The 19,247-nt window shown below is 33.1% G+C and overlaps 1 protein-coding gene across 14 annotated transcripts in view; it reads right to left on the bottom strand.

Moving 5' to 3' along the window:
- Window positions 1–10,036, bottom strand: part of LOC131037020 (LIMR family protein At5g01460) — a 63,970-nt gene extending 53,934 nt beyond the window's left edge. For 2 of the 14 annotated variants that reach the window (XM_057969043.2, XM_057969048.2), the window contains exon 1: window positions 9,493–9,715. The gene's annotated coding sequence lies outside the window, so the exon portion shown is untranslated. Of the gene's footprint in view, window positions 1–3,036; window positions 3,106–9,492; window positions 9,730–9,797 lie in introns of those variants that run through there. The other 12 variants (XM_057969049.2, XM_057969054.2, XM_057969050.1 and 9 more) reach the window with 11 other exon arrangements.
- Between the last annotated feature and the right edge of the window lie 9,211 nt (window positions 10,037–19,247).

Genomic DNA, 19,247 nt, shown 5'->3' with positions numbered 1-19,247 from the left:
AAGCAATTGCAAAAGAGTATGTTGTAGATTGAAACTTTGTTAAAGACTTCTTGTATGGAATCCTCAATTTTAAATAATATAATGGTGATTGTCTTTTGGTGGTGGGTTATCTCATATAAGGGTCTCCTGTGTAAACATTTGAGTCTCATGTAATCTTGTATATGCATGCTATTCCATTTACTCCTATCAATGTTGTTAGGTAGATTTTGCCAATACTGTAGATTATTTTTTGATAAAATTATCTCAAGTTTATTTATCCCTATTTATCGGTTGTCTACGACAAGGGTGCAAATCTATATTTTAAAATGAGTTGTCCTTCTCAATTCATGTCCAAAGAGAAGAACATTACCAAGCTACAAAACAAGTGTTTTGACATGTCGACAAAGCCCTTGACTTTGGCACTTAATACCAAAGATCTACAAATTCCATGTTATTGAGCTATATAAATTCTGATTGGGCTGGAGCAGTTGATACTAAAAAGTCTAAAACAAGGTTATGTGTTTACTCTTGGATCCAAAATAATTTCTCATCAAAACAACATTGCAGTTGTTTTATCTTCCACAAAAGCAGACTATAAGGTAATTATCAATAAAGGTTGTGTGGCAAAATGGTTGTGAAGGACATTGGGCCATCTTCAAGTTGACCAAACAAAACCAAGCTCACTTTTCTATGATAATCAAGGTGTGCTCAAGATGGAAAAGAACTCAGCCTATCATACAAGAACCAAGCATACTCAAGTTCATCAGAATTCATTCAAGGTTGGTTAATAGTGATGAAATATGTGTTTATCATTGTCCTATAGAGAAGCAAACTGCTAACACAATAACTAAACCCCTCAGCCAAGATAAATTTGTTTATCTAGTTTAATCATTAAGAGAGTGTTAGATAGATTATAAGAAAAATAAAAGTTAGTTCATTGACACCAATTTCGTGGATTCATTAAAAACTATGTTACCGATCCATTTGCCAAGCCACCAAATCCAGGTCCCGTTCGAACAGGATTTGAGATTTGGTTTGGTGCGACAGGGATCCATTCTGAAGACAAAAAAAAATTGTCAGCTGTTCTAAAGGGTTAGGTCTTTTTCTGAAGGATCAGTTTTGTAATGGCATCACCTGCTATCATCCGTGGAAGCTGCATCCTAGAGCAGCTCACAAAGCACAGTGAAAAAATGATAAATACATCAATGCTTGTCCTAGTATGAATAAGGATTCAACTGTCTACAATGAATAAATCTATGGTTAGGACATCAACAATAGCAGCCATACTAAGGGCATCCATATCAATATTTATATTTATATTAATATAATATTATTATATTTATATTATAATATTAATATTTATTATTTATATATCATAATATTATATTTATATTATTATAATTTATATTTATATTATTAATATTTGTAAATTATAATATTGTAATATTTATATTTATATTATTATATAAATATTTATTGAATTAATCATTTATTTTATTTTATATTATATATACATGTTTTTTTTACGAATGAACCCAACCCTAAAAAAATTTAGCCAGATCCACAAACCTGAACCAAGATCCATACCAGAACGAACAACTTATATTAGAAACTATCCTACATGCAAGTGCAAAAAGCTTCAATGGGGAAAATGTTTTAAATAAACTCCTAGATAGTTAAGGAGGACATGTTACATCTTGGAGGAAAGAAGCTCTTGTTTACAAATCTGAAGAATGTGTTTGACCAAGGCAGTGTCCAAGACTCCAAACTACCCTGGGTTAGCCCCAAGTTCACATCCACAATCTCTAAGGATAGTCATTTTTCTTTTTTTAATTGTCGATGTACTTTCAAAAGGATTAAAGTTTTATTCTCTTTCCAGCTATTCTATAAATTAAAATCATACTAAAGTTTTTGCGAGTTTTTTTTCAGTGAGGATATCTTTCTCTGTTGTCAGATGTTACAGCATATTCAAATCAATTTGATTTCAAGTTTCCATTTTAGATTTGCAGATCCCAGACACAATAATTCAAGAGTTGTCAAAGCTATAATTTTGTTTATTTCAGACCTAGGGTTTCTACCTAGCAGAAATGCATCCAACTACATTTAGGTTCACACTGAGGAAAGAGATCTTATTGAACCAGAGTTTATAAACCATTTTATGTAATTTCAGAAATACATTTCAAATTTGATTTTTTGCAATTTTTGGTTGTTTTCAGTTCCATGGAACCATTCAGAGCTGTTAAGACATTATATCTGATTCAAAAATATTTACGATTGTGATGTTTCCAACCTAGGGTTTGTATAAATGTAGCCAACAATAGCTGGGCTCATGACACACCACTTGAGGCAAGAGATCATGTTGAAACAGAGTCTATACATAATCCCTGTAATGTGCCCACTTTGAAATACAATTTAATGGTAAATGATAATAGTAAAATTAAAATTAAAATATAAAAGTATATAATTAAATTTTAATTAAGTTAATGAATGGTCAAAGACATGAAATGAAAAGTTGACTCCCTCAAACAGGTGATATAAAAGGGAGAAGAGAACCTCATTTGAGGGGGATAATTTGGGAATCAGAGGTGCAGATCTAATTTAAATAAAAGTGCAGATCTGATTGTGAAAGGTTGTGTCCCTTTCAAAAAGGCAGAAATAATTAAGAGTTGCACTCTTTCAAAGGGTGCTGATGGTGAAAGGGTGTGCCTCTTGCCAAAGGGCATACATGGTGAAGAGGTGTGACCCCTCCCTCACATTGAGAGATATGAAGGAAAGGAATCCAAGCATCTAAGGAGATCATCATCGATCAGATCAAATCAGAACTGTTATTAAGTTATGGGCAGTAACATCTTTGTTCTTGGTTGGGGATGTGCTTAATATGTATGCTTAATATATGAAGCCTGATAATGTTCTTATGCAGAATTCAGTAATAATATAAATATAGACTGCAATATGTATGACATTCATACTTAATCCATAATACATGAATCAGTTGGAAAGAAATAGACTGCACTCAGAATTACATCAACATCACAGGCAGATCAAACTTAAAGATACCTTCAGAAAGCCACACCGAAATTGACTGATTGCTTATAACAGCATCTGGGTATGATTACCAGTGAATTCCTTATGCAGATAGAAAACACATACAAATAGATTAATATGCGGATAGAAAACACATACAAATAGATTAATATGCAGATATATACAGAAGTTCGATCTACACTCTGATCTAAATGAAAAAAGAATCAAAAGGGAGAATATTTTAGCAGAACAGAAAACAATAAAGGGACCGGCAAACTGCTTTCCCTTTAAGAAGATAAAGGAACCCTCTCTCTAACCCTCCCTTATCAATTGAGAATAGTAATCTAAGGCAAGATTTAGGGAAATCCCAAAAGGGGACATTACAATCCCGGGGGAATTGTCATAGCCCTGGGCATTGGTAAATTCCCGATATTCTCACTATAGCAAACAATAGGCCTACTGACAGAATTTTTTCAATTCAGTATGTTCACAACCTCACATTTAATGATGGGATAGAGCGAAAATTGGACAAGTGGGATGTTAACTTAGAGCCTTGCACAAATACACAAACATTAACAGAAAATCAAAAAGCATGTATGAGAGAAATTCAGACTTACCATGTAGACAGAAAAACTCAGTAGAAGAAAAAGAATCACAACATCAGTGGATTCAATTCTACTTTTGAGCACCATTAGGAATCTTATATAGGATTGTAAATCAAGTAGACGAAAGAGAAAGGTGCTGACAGCCAAAGAGGGGTGATTCACATCAATTCAAATGTGAGATCAGTGAATGGGCAGCATCTAAGGAAGAATGAGAAGAATAAAAATGTTTGCTTTTTACCTCAGTACTGGAAACAGAAAGGCATCATAATGTGGAAAGCTCAGCTTATAGAAGCACTCCAGCAAGGTGTACTACTACTTACATCTTAAGGTTTGAGCTGTTACCTGCTCTCTTTGAAAGGTACATAAGTAAAGACAGGGATTTTTTACCAAAATTAGATATAGAAGATCTACCCTTCAAAAAAAAAAACATCTCAAATCAGCCCTTGTATAATTATTTGCATACACTATTTGGAAACACTCACTCTTGTAAGCCTGAATCAGAATGTTGCAATTCCAAGTGATCCAATAAATTATGTTGGTCTCATGTGCATAAATGAGAATTTTATTTTACTTCTATCATAGGTATACAGAACATACAAATTTCACAGGATCCCTTCAATCACGTATTGGCATATGGATGTAATGCAGTCTAGTTGCCTAAAATTCATGTTTATATTACAGTAAAACATCCCATAAATAGATCTGCCTACCATGTATAATCCCTGCCATCTGACCTCATACTTGTGCTATGGATCTTAAAAAGAGTGAGCAATTTTTCCTGACATAACAAACTGCATCACATTCATCTCCAAGTCAATTTACTGGGATTTACAATGTAATTATTAATTAGTTTTATCTTACCCCTTGGACTAAAAATTTGGTATAAAAGTTCACCCTCACACAACATTGTCATAATTGAACCCATGCTCCCAATGCTTCCACCGTGAGAATCCATCGTCAACATAGCTAGTCTCTAAAATGAATGGTAATAAGTTTTACCCTGCCCATTGCACTGAAATTTTGAGCTAAAAAACAACCTTAACACAATAGTCTGAGAGAATTGACTCTACTCATCCAGCACCACTACAAAAAAAATTCTCTACATAAATAGGCTGTAAAAAATGACAATAATGAGCTTTACCCAGCTCCTTGGACTGAAATTTTGAGCTAAAAATTACCATTACACAACAGTCTGTGAATTGACTACACACCCCACACCACTGCAAAACTTCACCTATAAATTTAGAGAATTCAAGAATCATCCGCTCATAAAAATTTGGGAAAACATCCTTCTTTTCCAATTGCAACAGAATACACCCTATTCAACTCTCCGAACAAATTACAAGCATTAGCAATATAATAATTTAGTTTTCTTGGTAAAGTTGGAAAAGATTAGAGACCAGCTTCAAATGAAGTAAGTGACATTTTATTCATAAGATCATTAAATTTAATCCATGCTTGAAGCTATGATGTAATAATTACATCACAACCTCACAACATGTCAACAAGGTCAATGGGCTGCCTTATTGTGATGGACGAGTTTTGAACCTAGGTCACACTCTTAAAGAGTGCCCCCACATAACCATTACAACTTATACCTTAGACAATGGGTAATAATTTTAACCTCTGTTTGACTGATAATTCACCTTATAGCAGTTTCCAATAAAAGAACATGGGATGAGCTCAAATAGCGAAACCACTAGACTTTCAAAGGTAAGACTCGTGTTTAAATCTCTAGAAGATATGATAGTGGTAAAATTAGGTGCAAATACCATATTCAACTAGCTGATTGTGGCTTAACCCAATACTCCCCAAAAGACAAGACAAACATGATGGAAGAGGAAAATCCTCCTTTGGGTGGCATATGGGCCAAAGGTCAACACGTAACAAAAAATTACAAAATCAAAAGAGTATGTGATATAATAATAATTGTCCATATCTCTGAATTTCAATTTCAATTTCCATTTGACATCATTATGATAATTTACCACAAACATAATAGTGTCAAAAAATGGAGTGAAATTTAAGAAAAAATTAAGCATAAGCATGCCCAAAAAATTGAGGGTTTATAAAATGTAGATTTAAAAATACAAGGTGTTTGAAAACCCTAACACTGCAACTAGTGCAAGGAAGTGGATGATGGTGTGTTAGAGAGGTCTAAGGCCACACGCTAGGGCTTGTAGGCCCTAGTTGTGTTGACTTTTTCTTCTTTGCTCGTTCTTGCGTGCAGCTATGAAGGTGGGATACAGTTAGGGCGTGGGTCTTTTCAGGTGGCTCTACTATTACGAAGTGGGGTTCTATGGTGTGTAAGGGTCTGAGATTTTATTTCTTTTGCTCTGTGTTGCTAGTAGTGGTTTTAGTTGGTGCATTAGGCTTGGCTTCAAGGGTAATGTGGGGTTTTTGGGGATTGCATTTCCCTTTTGTGGTTTTGTCTCTAAATGATTGACCTGGCAAGAGGATTAGGTGGTATTCAAAAATCCTCTTTTCGAGAGGTATTCTTCCCCGACCAAGCATGCAAATGTGATTGATCTTTTACATAGTGCTTGGAATGGTGAGTCCTCAACTCAATTTGGGGGAACTCATGCTCTAAAGGTGAATGGGTGCTTAAAGTGGAGCCAAGCCTGTCCAACTTTAGTGACTCAACCAAATTCAATTGCAGACGATGTCAGCTATATGTCAAATCATGTGTTAATTTGTAAATTTATGGGTGTTTGGGTCTCACTCCCTCTCCTTGAATCGTGGGCTTAGTGGACTTGGAATCCAGAAGGTGATATGGAGATCATGTGGCGGCTAACAATTTTTTCATGATGGTGTTTTCTTGAATGGTGGACCGAAATAAGGCTTTTGAGAGAGGTCCTTATTTCTACAATCAAGTTGGTCTATTCATCAAGCCATGGCATGTAGGTTTTAATCCGACGGAGAAGTTGTCATCAAGGGTTCTTGTTTGGGATCGGCTCCATTGGCTCCGCTGGAGTTTTGGAGGAATGATATTCTGCACATGATTTCTATGTTGCTTGAAAAGCCGATTGGGCCCTCTCGGCAAACAATGGATAAGGTAATTACTTATGCCTGAGTTTGCATTGAAATTGACTTGAGTAATCCCTTACCTGATTCGGTGGAAATTCGGTTGGGATCCTCTTCAGGGTTTCAACAACTTGAAGCCCTTTCATTCCATTGCTAGCTCTGTCATGAGTATGGGAATTTGCAGAAGAAATGCCCGAAATTTAATTCTGCAGGGAACTCTTCCAATTCACCTCCCCGTTAGGCTTTGAAGGCTAATAAAGGAAAGGCTCCTATGACAGAAGGAGATGTTGACAAGGAGGGCTTTGTTCATGTGAAGTCTCGAAACAAGGGTAGAGGGTAGAAGAGAACTCTTAAAGATAGACAAACTGAGAGGACTTTTAACCATTTTGAAGTCTTGGATGACTTGGATCAGCTTGAGGTGGGGCGTGCAGGACTCCAATCAAGAGGTGGTCTTTTGGAGAGAGATCAAGTTACTTATAGGGAGGTTGTAATCTCAGAAGTTGTGCTAGAAGAAACTCTTGCATCACAAATGGACACTAATCAGGCTCTTGAGGTTGGGGGTGAGCAGGAAGTAGTTGGTGGTAATGAATTAACACCATTATCGACCCTAGATGTTCTTGCTCTTCCGTAGGTGTTGGAGGGTCAAGATCCAAGCAAAGGCAATAGAGTTATTCCCTCCCTTGGGCTGCAACAAAAGAACCTCAAAAAGGGTAGATCAAAGAAGCCTCCTAAGGTGGGGAGGAAGAAAGACCAAGATAAAATAAAATTGATGGGGGAGTCCAAGATAGTGAAGACTATCGACTCACACTTCTCTAATCTTTAGAAATGATTGTGATCTCATGGAATGCAAGGGGGTTGAACAACATCCCTAGACAAAAGGTTGTTCAGGAGTTGATTAGAGTGCATTTCTCTAGATGTGTTTATTCACGAGTCTAAGCTGCCTATGGAGGGTATGTCTAACATTGCCTTTAAGTTATGGTATAGAGGTCAACATCAATGTATTGGGGTGCAGTGCAATACTAAGAGGCGTTGTTGTTTGTGGGACCTGTGTAAGATTTCTCCCATATGGTGGATTTATAGCAGGTATTCTATGTCAGTTGTTGCTTCTAGCTTTAGTTCTGGAGAAGTTTTACTTTTATCCAGTGTGTATGCTCCTATTGATCTTCATGGTAAGTCCTGGCTTTGGACTCATCTTCGGTGCGTGTGGTCCCAAGCTCACTATTACACTTGGATCTTGGTTGGGGATTTTAACTCTATCATTACTCTTGAGGAAAAGAGGGGAGGGGTGGGTAGGTTAGAGCCCTCCTCTCAAGTCTTCAAGGATAATAATCACCCCCTAAACCTAGTTGATAGTAAGCCGGGAAATGGAATGTTTACTTGGAGTAACAGAAGAGATGGTAAAGATTCTATTTCAGAGAGGTTGGACAGGATATTGGTTTTGAGTTTTTGGGTTGGCAGCAATGGGGCTATCTGCTCTAAGATTTTAGAGTGGAGGGGATTGAATCACTAGCCTATCAAATTGTCAACTTCTTTGTGTGGTGCCACTAAAAATCCGTCCTTAAAGTTCCAGTTTATGTGGTTGTGGGAGCCTTCAATACAAAACCTTATGTTTGACTGATGGAGCAAAGGTAAGCCTTCCTTTGGCACTACTATGTATTCTTCTGTGAAGAGATTACAGCATGTGAAATTTCAGCTCAAGAAGTGGAATGGGCAATGTTTTGGGAACATATCTATAGCTAAATTGGTCGCTCAAAACTGGCTGGATGTTATCACCAAGTGAAATAGAGATCATGATCCTACAAAGGGATCCATTAGAGAGGAATCAGAGGATTGGAAGGAATTTTCTGGATGGGAATTGTGTGAAGATATTATTTGGAAACAAAAGTCCAAGATTGATTGGCTTCGGGAGGGGTATAAAATATTGCCATGTTTTTCAATTCTGTCAAGGCTAGAAGACATGGGAATTTAATCTCGTTTATTGTTTCTTACCATGGTGACCAATTAACTTCTTTTCATGATATTTCAAAGGAGGCTATCAAATTTTACTCTTCTTTATCCAAGGAGGATTCTACTCCTGTGAGGGATGAAGAAAGTCTCATTCTAGAATGTATTCCTTCCTTAATCTCTAGTAATATGAATGACATGCTTATTGGCCCCATCTCTTTAGGAGAATTGGAAGAGATTGTTTTTCAAATGAAGAAAGGGAAAGTCCCTGGACCTGATGGATTCATGGTAAAGAAAAATTCAAGAATTTTGGGAGATCATCAAATTTGATTTATTGGAGGTTGTTCAAGAATCACACAAATGTTAAAAGCAATGAATTTGACTTTTCTAGCTCTTATCCCTACAAGAGAGGGAGCTAACTTGTTGGATCTCTTTAGGCCAATTGCTCTTTGTAATGTGGCCTATAAGGTCATCTCTAAGCTTACTGCATAAAGACTTCACCCTTGGCTGAATAGAGTTATTTCAGAAGAACGGGGAGGCTTTGTGGCTGGTAGGCAAATCCTAGATAGACTTCCTCTGAAATGTTCCCAAAAGTTGAAGGAGTTGCTTAGAGAGGATATGCATGACTAGTGGTTGCGGTAGTTTGGCTTATTGGAGGTGTTTCTCTCTCTGTTTCTGGTGTCTGGTTGGATTGTTGTTCTGGGCCCTGGAGGGGCTGGAGTTTGGTTGTTTTTCTATATTGATGTTTTGGCTTCGATTGAATAATTTTTAATTCCTTTGTTTCCAAAAAAAAATAACACTGCAACCGGTGCAAAATTCACAGTTTCGCCAGCACATTTTCGATTTAAACATTGCCAATATAAATTGTTAAGATAATTTCACTAATCTAAAACAGATAATGAAGAAGCAAAAGTACCTACTAAAATGGATCTCTTCCTTTGCGGATCTGATATGAATTATTATGTAAAAATGCAGACTTAAGTGCAGATCAGAAGCTCTACCTTCTAAAATTGCAACCGATTTGGTTGACAAAATTCGGAAAGGAGGGACGAGAGTGTTTTCAATCGCTCTAGGAAAACCGCGTGAAATATTTTTAAAATTTGCAGATCTAAATTTCTATTACTATTTGGATTTAAATTGAGCTGGCAATCATGTGTTTTGTCGCGTATAAAATGAGTATTTTTTTAATTTCGAATAAAAAGAAAAAGGAAAAAGACCAACTTTCCCGTTTACTTCTTGTACAGCAAAAGGGAATCGGCTGTCCAGCACCTATCCATAGATCATACCCCACCATGAATAATGCAGTTTGCCTTAACATTTGCGATTCGACTATTACCATTTTAACTTCCGTTGATTATCGCCCTGTTGGATACCTACTTCCGCAAAATCTCTGATATCAAATTTCCGGTAGTGGAGAAATTGACGGGGGAATACAACAACCGGGTTTTTGAAAAAAAAAAAAAAAAAAATTATGTGCAATCAACGTTATAGAACGTTTTATAAAATAAAAAATTGCAGTGGAATTAAACATTTCGTATTAATGTTTTAATTTTTTTATTTAATAGGATTGTGATTATATGAGAAATGATGTATATTTTATGATTTGTATAAATTAATATGTCTAATGTAAAATTTGATTTAATATTAATTATATCCAAGTATTAATATTCATATAATGGATTGATAGATAGATATGCGTGATTAAAAAATTTCTATGATTAAAATTGACACCCGTCATAGTTACATTTAGTTTTAATATTATTTAAATAAAAATAATTTAAATAACTTTAAATAACCTAAATTAAAATAAATGCATGAAAAACTCAAAAAAATATTTTATTCTTTTTTTTCTTTCAACTACCACTCACTCTGAGTTTATCTATCTCCATCATACTAATAGTTAACTTCGTCAAAACAATATGAAGAGTTTAATAGAAATATTAAAATATTAAAATATAGTAATATTTATAGTAATATTTTAATAATAATATGATATTGATTACAATATCATAATATAATAATAAAATAATATTAATTATAATATAATAATATAATTATTTTAAAGTGGAACAATAAACAACTTTTGGTGTACTTTACCAATATTTCTCTAAAAATAGGTATAATAGTTTTTAAAATAATTTAATATGCTTATTTTAAATTATCTTGCATATTGTTTATTCATTTAAAATATGAAATATAAAAGTTCGGTAATGGGCTTGGTTGGGTTCAATTGAGTTCCTCTTTGCAACAAGAGGTAGTTTGGGAAAAGCCTTCGGAGGGTTGGATGAAAGTAAATTTTGATGGTGCTTCACAGGGTAACCCAAGAATATTGCGGAAGTATCTACGCCTTTAATGGCAATTAGATTTTGTAGGCAAGCAGGGGTGAGTAAGCTTCACTTAGAAAGGGATTTGATGGTGATCATGCAATAATAAATATTGTAGAAGAGTTGAATAAGTTTAATGACTATAAAATTGTTCATGTTAAGTGGACGGGCAACAAGGAAGTTGATGTTTTATCAAAATGGGCTTTAACTTTCAATGAAATGGGAGAATTTAGATTTGAAGACATGAGATATTTAAGTTTTGATGATTAATTTCTTGGTAAGGGGATGATGTAAGTTGACTATGGTCTTGAGGATGTGGAGTAATGGATGAGTACTTATAAGGTTGATGGATTGTAAGGTTGGCAGCATTGCATTAATGAAGCTCAAAGTCATTATGAAGGTATAAGATTTATTATTATCCTTTGTTTTTTAATCAAAGCAAAAATAGAGCGGATATCGGCTATAATGGGTTTTATTAAGCTTGTTAAGCACTAAGGTGTTTTTGCAAAGCAGGGGTGGTGGTTGGTTTTGAGCAAGGGCAGAGATGGAGGCAAACTTTACTCTCAAGACACAGAAACAATTGTGTTCATTTCATGGGGAATTAAATGTTTGAAGGGTGAAGAGTTTTTTCAGGTTTTGGGATGAGTATTTGGTAACCTGCATCTACTTGATTGTCGGTAGAGCTTTCGAAGGAATTAAACATCGCTACAAGACCAAAATGGATGTGTACTCGCTTGTGATGGCTTGGGGATTGGAAAGTGGCGAAGACATGGAAATGGTGAGAAGTGCGATGGAGGCTCTAGTCCCCAACGACTACCTAGGGGAATTGGATTCATTGCTTGAATGGACAATCCCAAATGTGGGTTTTTATGTTGGTGAAGGTGTTAATCATGAAGGTGATGGGATTAAGAAGGCCATAATACCATTTCTAAGATGGGCTCCAGGACAATGCAAGTCCCACCATAGGTTGGAGGCCCGGCGGGGGTGGGAGGCCCTGAAGCTGCTAATCCAGATTAAGGAGTTGGAAGCGGTTATTGAACAAGCGAAGGCAGAGGAGGCGGAAGCAAGAAGGCGAACACTTCGTCTGCGAAGGGCAAAGACTGGTTCTGGCCCGGGTGGCAAGGCGAGTTCATCTCGCAGAGGTTGATTCGATTGGCAACGTCCTTTTGAATTCCCTTTTTTAAAGATGTAGTATGTGTTTTTTTATGATGGACATTGTGCCTATTAATCATCGCAGTAAAATCCGCTTTATTTTATTATCGATGTGTTAAGTTTTTTTAGTAAACCAGTTATATCTGCAAATGTTCTTTTTTGGAGGTAAGGGTGAATGGGTAGTCTATTATGTAAGCAATTTTGATGTATTGGGGGGGAGGTGTTGAAAGATATGAATATTGTACCTCTTTTTTTTAGTAATAAAATAACGATTATTACCGAGCAAATATATATATATATATATGAAATAAAATATAAAATTTAATATAAATATTAAACATTCAAGTTCATTTAAAATATTATTTTAAAATGCAAAAACATAAAATATGATATATAATGTAAAATGTAAAATTTAAGATTTATGTCAAATACAAAAAAGAGTATTTTAGTTTTAAAAAATTAAATTTTCATAATGATGAAAAAAAATTATAATTAATGATTATTTTAAAGAAAAATGGCATAAAATTTAAAACACATAAATTATAAAACATAGATTTAATATAAAATAAAAATGAAAAGTCCAATATAAAATCTTAAACTTAAAATATAAAACATTGACATTAACAAAAACTAGAATCATTAAATTTGGCTCGGAATTTTGTTTATCTCCATCATATCAACATTAACTTCGTAATTATGTCAATCTAATATTTAATAATATAAAGATACGATAAAATAATAACAAGTGCCACATAGTGGCGAGTACTTGCCTTAATAATTTTTAGTTTAATAATAATATTTGTTATAATTATTAGAAATATTTATTTATTGTAACTAATATTAGCCAATCATTTACAAGTTAAACAATTTTTGTAAATTATAAAGTTAAAAAACATGCATCTATATAATAGAAAAAAGTTGAAAAATATAAAACAAAAGAAAATATTTTGTTGTCATTGGTCTAAATAATTTTATTTAATAACCATTTAAACAAGACAAATAAATTTTCATTACAATATGACTTTTTCCTTTTGGTTAATATATAAGATTTTGATTATTATTAATAATTTATATTATTAAAATAATATAATGTTTTTATTTTATTTTTTAAGTTGTAAAAATAAACTTTTGAATAATTGATTTGTTTGAAAAAAAATTAAAAAATAAACTGATTTAATTTTTTTAATTAATAAATCAAAAAATGTCATTAAATTTTTTATAACTTATATTACATGTAAATAATTTTAAAATGTGTGGTGATTCTGAAAAACCTGAGATTATGCATTGTTCCGAGAAACCTGCTTGTAAGAGGCAAAACGATATTAGCCAATCATTTGCAACAAAAATAATTTTTGTAAATTATAATGTTAACAAATGTGCATCTATACTATAAAATAAATTAAAAAAATTTAAAGAAAGAAAAATAATTACTTTTCATTGGTCTAAATAATTTTTTTTAATAACCATATAAGCACAACAAATGAATTTTCATTACAATACTATTGCCTAACAACAGGTACTAATAATTAGTCTTAATACATTGTTTTGCTTTGGTGAAGAGTTCAATAAAAATATAAAAGATGCAATAAAATAATAATAATTAGTCTTAATAGATTGTTTTGCTTTAAATTTCAGTGTACTTTACCTATATTTCTCAAAAAAAAGGTATATTAGTTTACATATGCTCTTATTAAAAAATATGTAATGTATAGTTTATGTGTGTGCTAAACTTATTTTTCAATATATTTAATGTAAAATATAGAGTATATTTAAAAATATTAAAATATTAAAAAGTAAAAAAAATATAAATATTAAAATATTAAAAAGTAAAAAAATAGTAATATCTTAATAATAATTTAATATTGATTATAATATCATAATATAATAATATTTTAATATTAAATTTAATTATATAATTACAATTTAAGTGGAACAATGAACAAATATGATAAATTTCAGTGTACTTTACTTATATTAGTTTACATATACTTGTATTAAAAAATATGTAATGTATAGTTTATGTGTGTGCTAAACTTATTTTTTCAATATATTTAATGTAAAATATAGAGTATAATTAAAAATATAAAAATATAAAAAAGTAAAAAAATAAAAATATAAAAATATAAAAAAGTAAAAAAATAGTAATATCTTAATAATAATTTAATATTGATTATAGTATCATAATATAATAATATTTTAATATTAGATACAATATTATTAAATTTAATCATATAATTACAATTCAAGTGGAATAATGAACAAATATGATAAATTTCAATGTACTTTACCTATATTTCTCAAAAAAAAAGGTATACTAGTTTACATATACTCGTATTAAAAAAATATGTAATGTATAGTTTATGTGTGTGCTAAACTTTTTTTTTCAATATATTTAATGTAAAATATAGAGTATAATTAAAAATATAAAAAATTCACATAAAATAAATAATTTAATATGAATAAAATATGACATAATTCATAATGTTGGTCTTTGTGATGTCATCGCTATGTTTCCTTTTGACCCCTAGGGTTTCCATAGGTGTTTGCAATTGTAGAGATGCCTCTAAAAAATGGTGACATCCTTCTAGATTTTTGGCTCATGCCCATGACTCCTCACATAGTTATGGGCATGGTTCATGTTCTCACTTTGCAGCTAGTTCTAATCCTATCGGTGGTGGGTCTTTTCAAGGAGGCAGCATCAACTATGGCGCCTCTTCCGTCCACAACGGCAACAACTTTGTTTAAAGGAAAGTGGATCGACAAGGTGTACAAAAGATATAAGGGGAAGAGGCTAAAATGGGTAACCTAGGTGTGGGGGTCTGTGGAGTGGGGGCTTTGAAGGTGCAACTTTGCCCTTTTTGGGGGTGAACCTGGGAATGATAGGCCAACAATGTGTTTTGATGTTGAGATTGTTGATGAAGTGAAGGAGAATGAATTATATTTTGTTGAGATGGATTTTATTGAGAGGTTTCAAGGTTTTTGGTCGAGTCTAGCAAATCTACACAAGTGGATCATTGAGTATTGGAGCCCCATTTTAGAGGGGGATGTGCAAATCTACCTTGGTGATAGTGGTTTTTTTGTGGTGGTGTTTGATAATGTGTAGGACAAGAAGAGAATCCTTTATGAGTATCTCTGGAGCTGGGAGGAGAAGAACATGCTTTTATTGGAACCATGGTATCCAACTTTCAACCCAATCATTGAGTCTTTTGAAAAAATCTCAATATGGGTGAGACTATCAAGCTGATTGTTACAGTTCTGGTTTGAATCTAGCTTCAAAGCTATAGGATATACTTTAGGGAAATTTTTGGGGATCAATGAGGGATCCTTAGGTTATTTGCATACTACTTATGCATGCATCTTTGTTGAGATGGACATGTCAAAAGCTCCTCCTGTCAATTTATCTTTGAATTTAGGGAAGGGGATCTGGGTGCAACTAGTCGAATACAGAAGCATCCCCTTTAGATGCAAAAGATGCTATCAAACAAGGCATATGGTTGCTAAATGTGTTAAGAAAGATCCAAAAGAATAGGCTACCTGGTGGAGGGAGGTATCCCCTCACAGTGGAGAAGGAAGATGCTTTCATGTAGAAAGAGGGGAATGACAAGAAAGTTGATAAAATTGAGAAGGCAAAGCGGGGTTTGGATGTTGCAAGCAAGGAAACAACGAAGGACATGCAATGCTTACACTCTTCAATTTCAAAAGTGACTAAGTGGTTGGTGTCAATGTGCAAGGATGATGTATAGGTTGGATGCAATATTGTGGTGGATAAAGATGGTAGCCATGTTGGTTCACATAGTAAGGTGGGGGGGAAAGGGGTTTCATCTAGTGATTTTACTAAGGAGACTCAGAGTGATTCTGAGCAAGGGGGAGGGTTGATAGAGGTGCAGGGGAAGAGGTTCAAGCGAGCAATGAAGGAAAGTTTGTTCAATATGTTGCCTTGCTCACATGACAAGAGTGGAGTTTTTGCAAAAGAATTGATTTGATGACCTATTGATGGGTCTATGCACTTTGGTGCCTTGTAACTTGGGGGGGGGGGGGGGGGGGCTCCATGGTTGTAGCCCCACTTGGTTTGAGCCAAGCAAAAAAACTACTCTTATTAAAATAGAAAAACTTTTACCGATCTCAAAAAAAAAAAAAACATAACTCAAAAGTGTATAAATTTTATAATAAATAAAGTATATAGAAAATAAAATTTAATTTAAAATGTAGAATATGTAGTTAATTGTGAAATATATAATATAATTTTTAATGTAGAATGTAAATTTTAAAGTAATATTAAATATTAAAGGTGAGTTAGGAATTTTGGTTTTACATGTGGGTGGTAAAAATGTGATGATGATCCTATTGTAAGGATTGTCAAGCAACAAATGATATTTGTAGCATGGTCTAGTTACTCATATCCTCTTTATCAACATTCTTTCTTGTTGTCTTCTACCATTCAGTTAGAATCATAAACATGGTTGACTAGGGGTCTAATTAAGGACAACATTATCCTAATTTGTGTACATCTACATGTAAATCACTTTTGTGTTATGCAGACATTAAGTTAGAGTTGATAGGTGTCCTAAGGATGTTCCCACAATAATGGGTTACAAACCTAGGCCACAAAATATTTCAATCAAGTGGGGAGGGGGGAGGGGGCGTGGAAGTGGAGAATTTTTGCAAACAACTTTGTTTGAAGCTTTACCTTTGAATGAAGGTCTTGCAATCACCTTGATTCAAAGATGATTCACACGTTACCTTCAAATGAAGGCTCGAATTTTTTTAAATAAAATATTACCTTCAAATAAAGGTTACCTTCACTCGAAGGTATTATTTTATTATTAAAAAAAGGCTAAAATGATATTTATATTGTCATTTTTGGCCTACAAAAGTGAGTAGAGAGTAGAGGAAATTGGTATTGCACACTAGGGACAACTAAATTGCCATGCCATGTGTCTTCATGTGAAATTTCTATGCCTACCACGTGTCTTCAAGCAAACCTATGCAACACCTAGTCGGTCTATTTTTCTCAAACCCTAGTTCATTTCCCAGTTTGTCTTATTGTTCTCTTTGTAATATGCTTAATGCTCTTTTGATTATCCATACAACTACTTCATAATTCTCTTTTCCTAGTTTATAACATGCTAAATTTGATCTTTTGATTAGTCATACAATTGCTTCATATGAGTAATATAAAACCCTTATACAATTGCTTCAATGTATGAAAATTTCTAACATAAAATGTAAAATGAGACAACAAGAACTTTATTAAAATATATCTACTCTTTTTGTAGGGAAATTAGTTAAAGAATATGTTAAGCATCAACACTAGCAACAATTAAAATTCATTATCAATGCATATCCAAAGTGAACTTACTAATAATACAAGCATTAATTGACTCATATAAATAATCTATAGTTAGGGATTGACTCAACAACATTCATTGCCATACACACATCAAAATTCTTTGCTAGCCCATTATCTTTGTACTTTTAATATTAATTTAGTCTTGATGGTTGACTATGACAAAAATAAGTCCTAAACTTCAACCCTTGCATTCAATTCTCATAGCACTCCTTAAGACCACCACAATTTTCCTACCTTAAATAATGATAAGTAAATAGATCTTGCAAGTACCGAAAAACTATTTCTATAAAGGGTGGTACCACACAAGTTGGATGAGATCATGCCACTAAGAAGACATAATCACTAATATGATTCTATCCCAAACATTAAAATTCTTAGAATGTAGCCAACATAGCCTTATAATATAAATTCAATATCAAATCTAAGTTATCAATACTTTAGGTATATATTTTTTAAATAGTTTTTGCACGCATATCAAAGGTCCAATTTTTCTCAAGATGGAATCACATCTCTTAAAAATATCATTGCTACATGATTGCATCTAAAAAATCATTTTTTTGGATTTTAGTCATCTTTGCTCTATGATATAGAATATAGTTTTAGATTTTAATTATAATTCTTTAATTGTTGTGTGACATTGGTCAAATTTTACCTTCTAATCAAAAAATGCTTCCCTAATCTATCTCATTTTTATTTTTACCATGTCTATTTTTATATTAGTAAATTTATCTTATACATTTATCATAATTAAATATTTACTTATTTACATAAATTAATCATATTTAATTTATATGGGGTGTATTTTTTCTCTACGTTGTTTACACTACTTTGTGTGGATGTCATAAATTCATGATCTTCGCATTTAAATAAACTTTGGTGAAATAGTTAACCCTAACTCTTAGCCTATCCTTAAATTTGTCTTATTCATCAACTAAAAACATGAACCTTCTATTTTTGTAACATTCCCCCTCCCTAGATTAGGGCATGGATCCACTATCATGTGCCTTTAGATAGGATTGTGCCCAAAGTATAGTCCTATTTTAAATTTTAAATTTCATGCTTCTTAAGCCAAATTTCCTAGGATTTAGATATGAGAGCATTGATTCCACTGAAGGATCAAAAGCCATAAACATGAGAACAAATCAAAATTAGAAATGTATATGTATACATAAGTAAGCTAAAGGAAATTTAGATAGATTCCTAGAAATATGAGGTGCGAAATCAATTTAAATAACCACATTACATGCCTAGTACAATATAAGGGCCTTGATCTAAAAAATGTATGGTCAAATGTCCAGATAGTAAAGTTCAATAACGTTTATATTAGACACTTAATTCTAGGATCACAAGATCCCATATTACAACATTTCAAAGAAACCAAAAATAAAAAGTTAAAACTATCAAAGATTTCATAGAAATCCAACAATATCAACCTCTAATGAGTATCCCCAAGGGCTTTTCTAGCTCCACCAATGATGATAAAAACATTGAAACATGTGATACCCTCAGGCCCACCCATATGAACTAGGATTTTATTAACATAACAAGCAAACAACACTCATGTATGATAAAAAAACCAAGCACTCACATATATATTAGTCACATGCTATACATATATATTTTCCAAGCAAAGCATGAAGTAGGGATACACAATCTCTAGTCAATGCATACACATGTATGGATATAGCTAACATCAACTACATACAAATAATCTAATGCAATAATGAGCAAGAGCCTACTAGAATTAGGATGTCAAAGTTCTATTAAAATGGTGTTAAGAGTATGATTTTAAGGAGTATCCCCCCATCTATAATAGGTGACTACAATGGATGATCCTCAATAATA

The sequence above is a fragment of the Cryptomeria japonica genome, chromosome 8 (genome assembly GCF_030272615.1).
Source record: "Cryptomeria japonica chromosome 8, Sugi_1.0, whole genome shotgun sequence".
Lineage (NCBI taxonomy): Eukaryota > Viridiplantae > Streptophyta > Pinopsida > Cupressales > Cupressaceae > Cryptomeria > Cryptomeria japonica.
The sequence above is the reverse complement of the archived record's forward strand: the minus strand, read 5'-3'. Positions and strand labels throughout refer to the sequence as shown.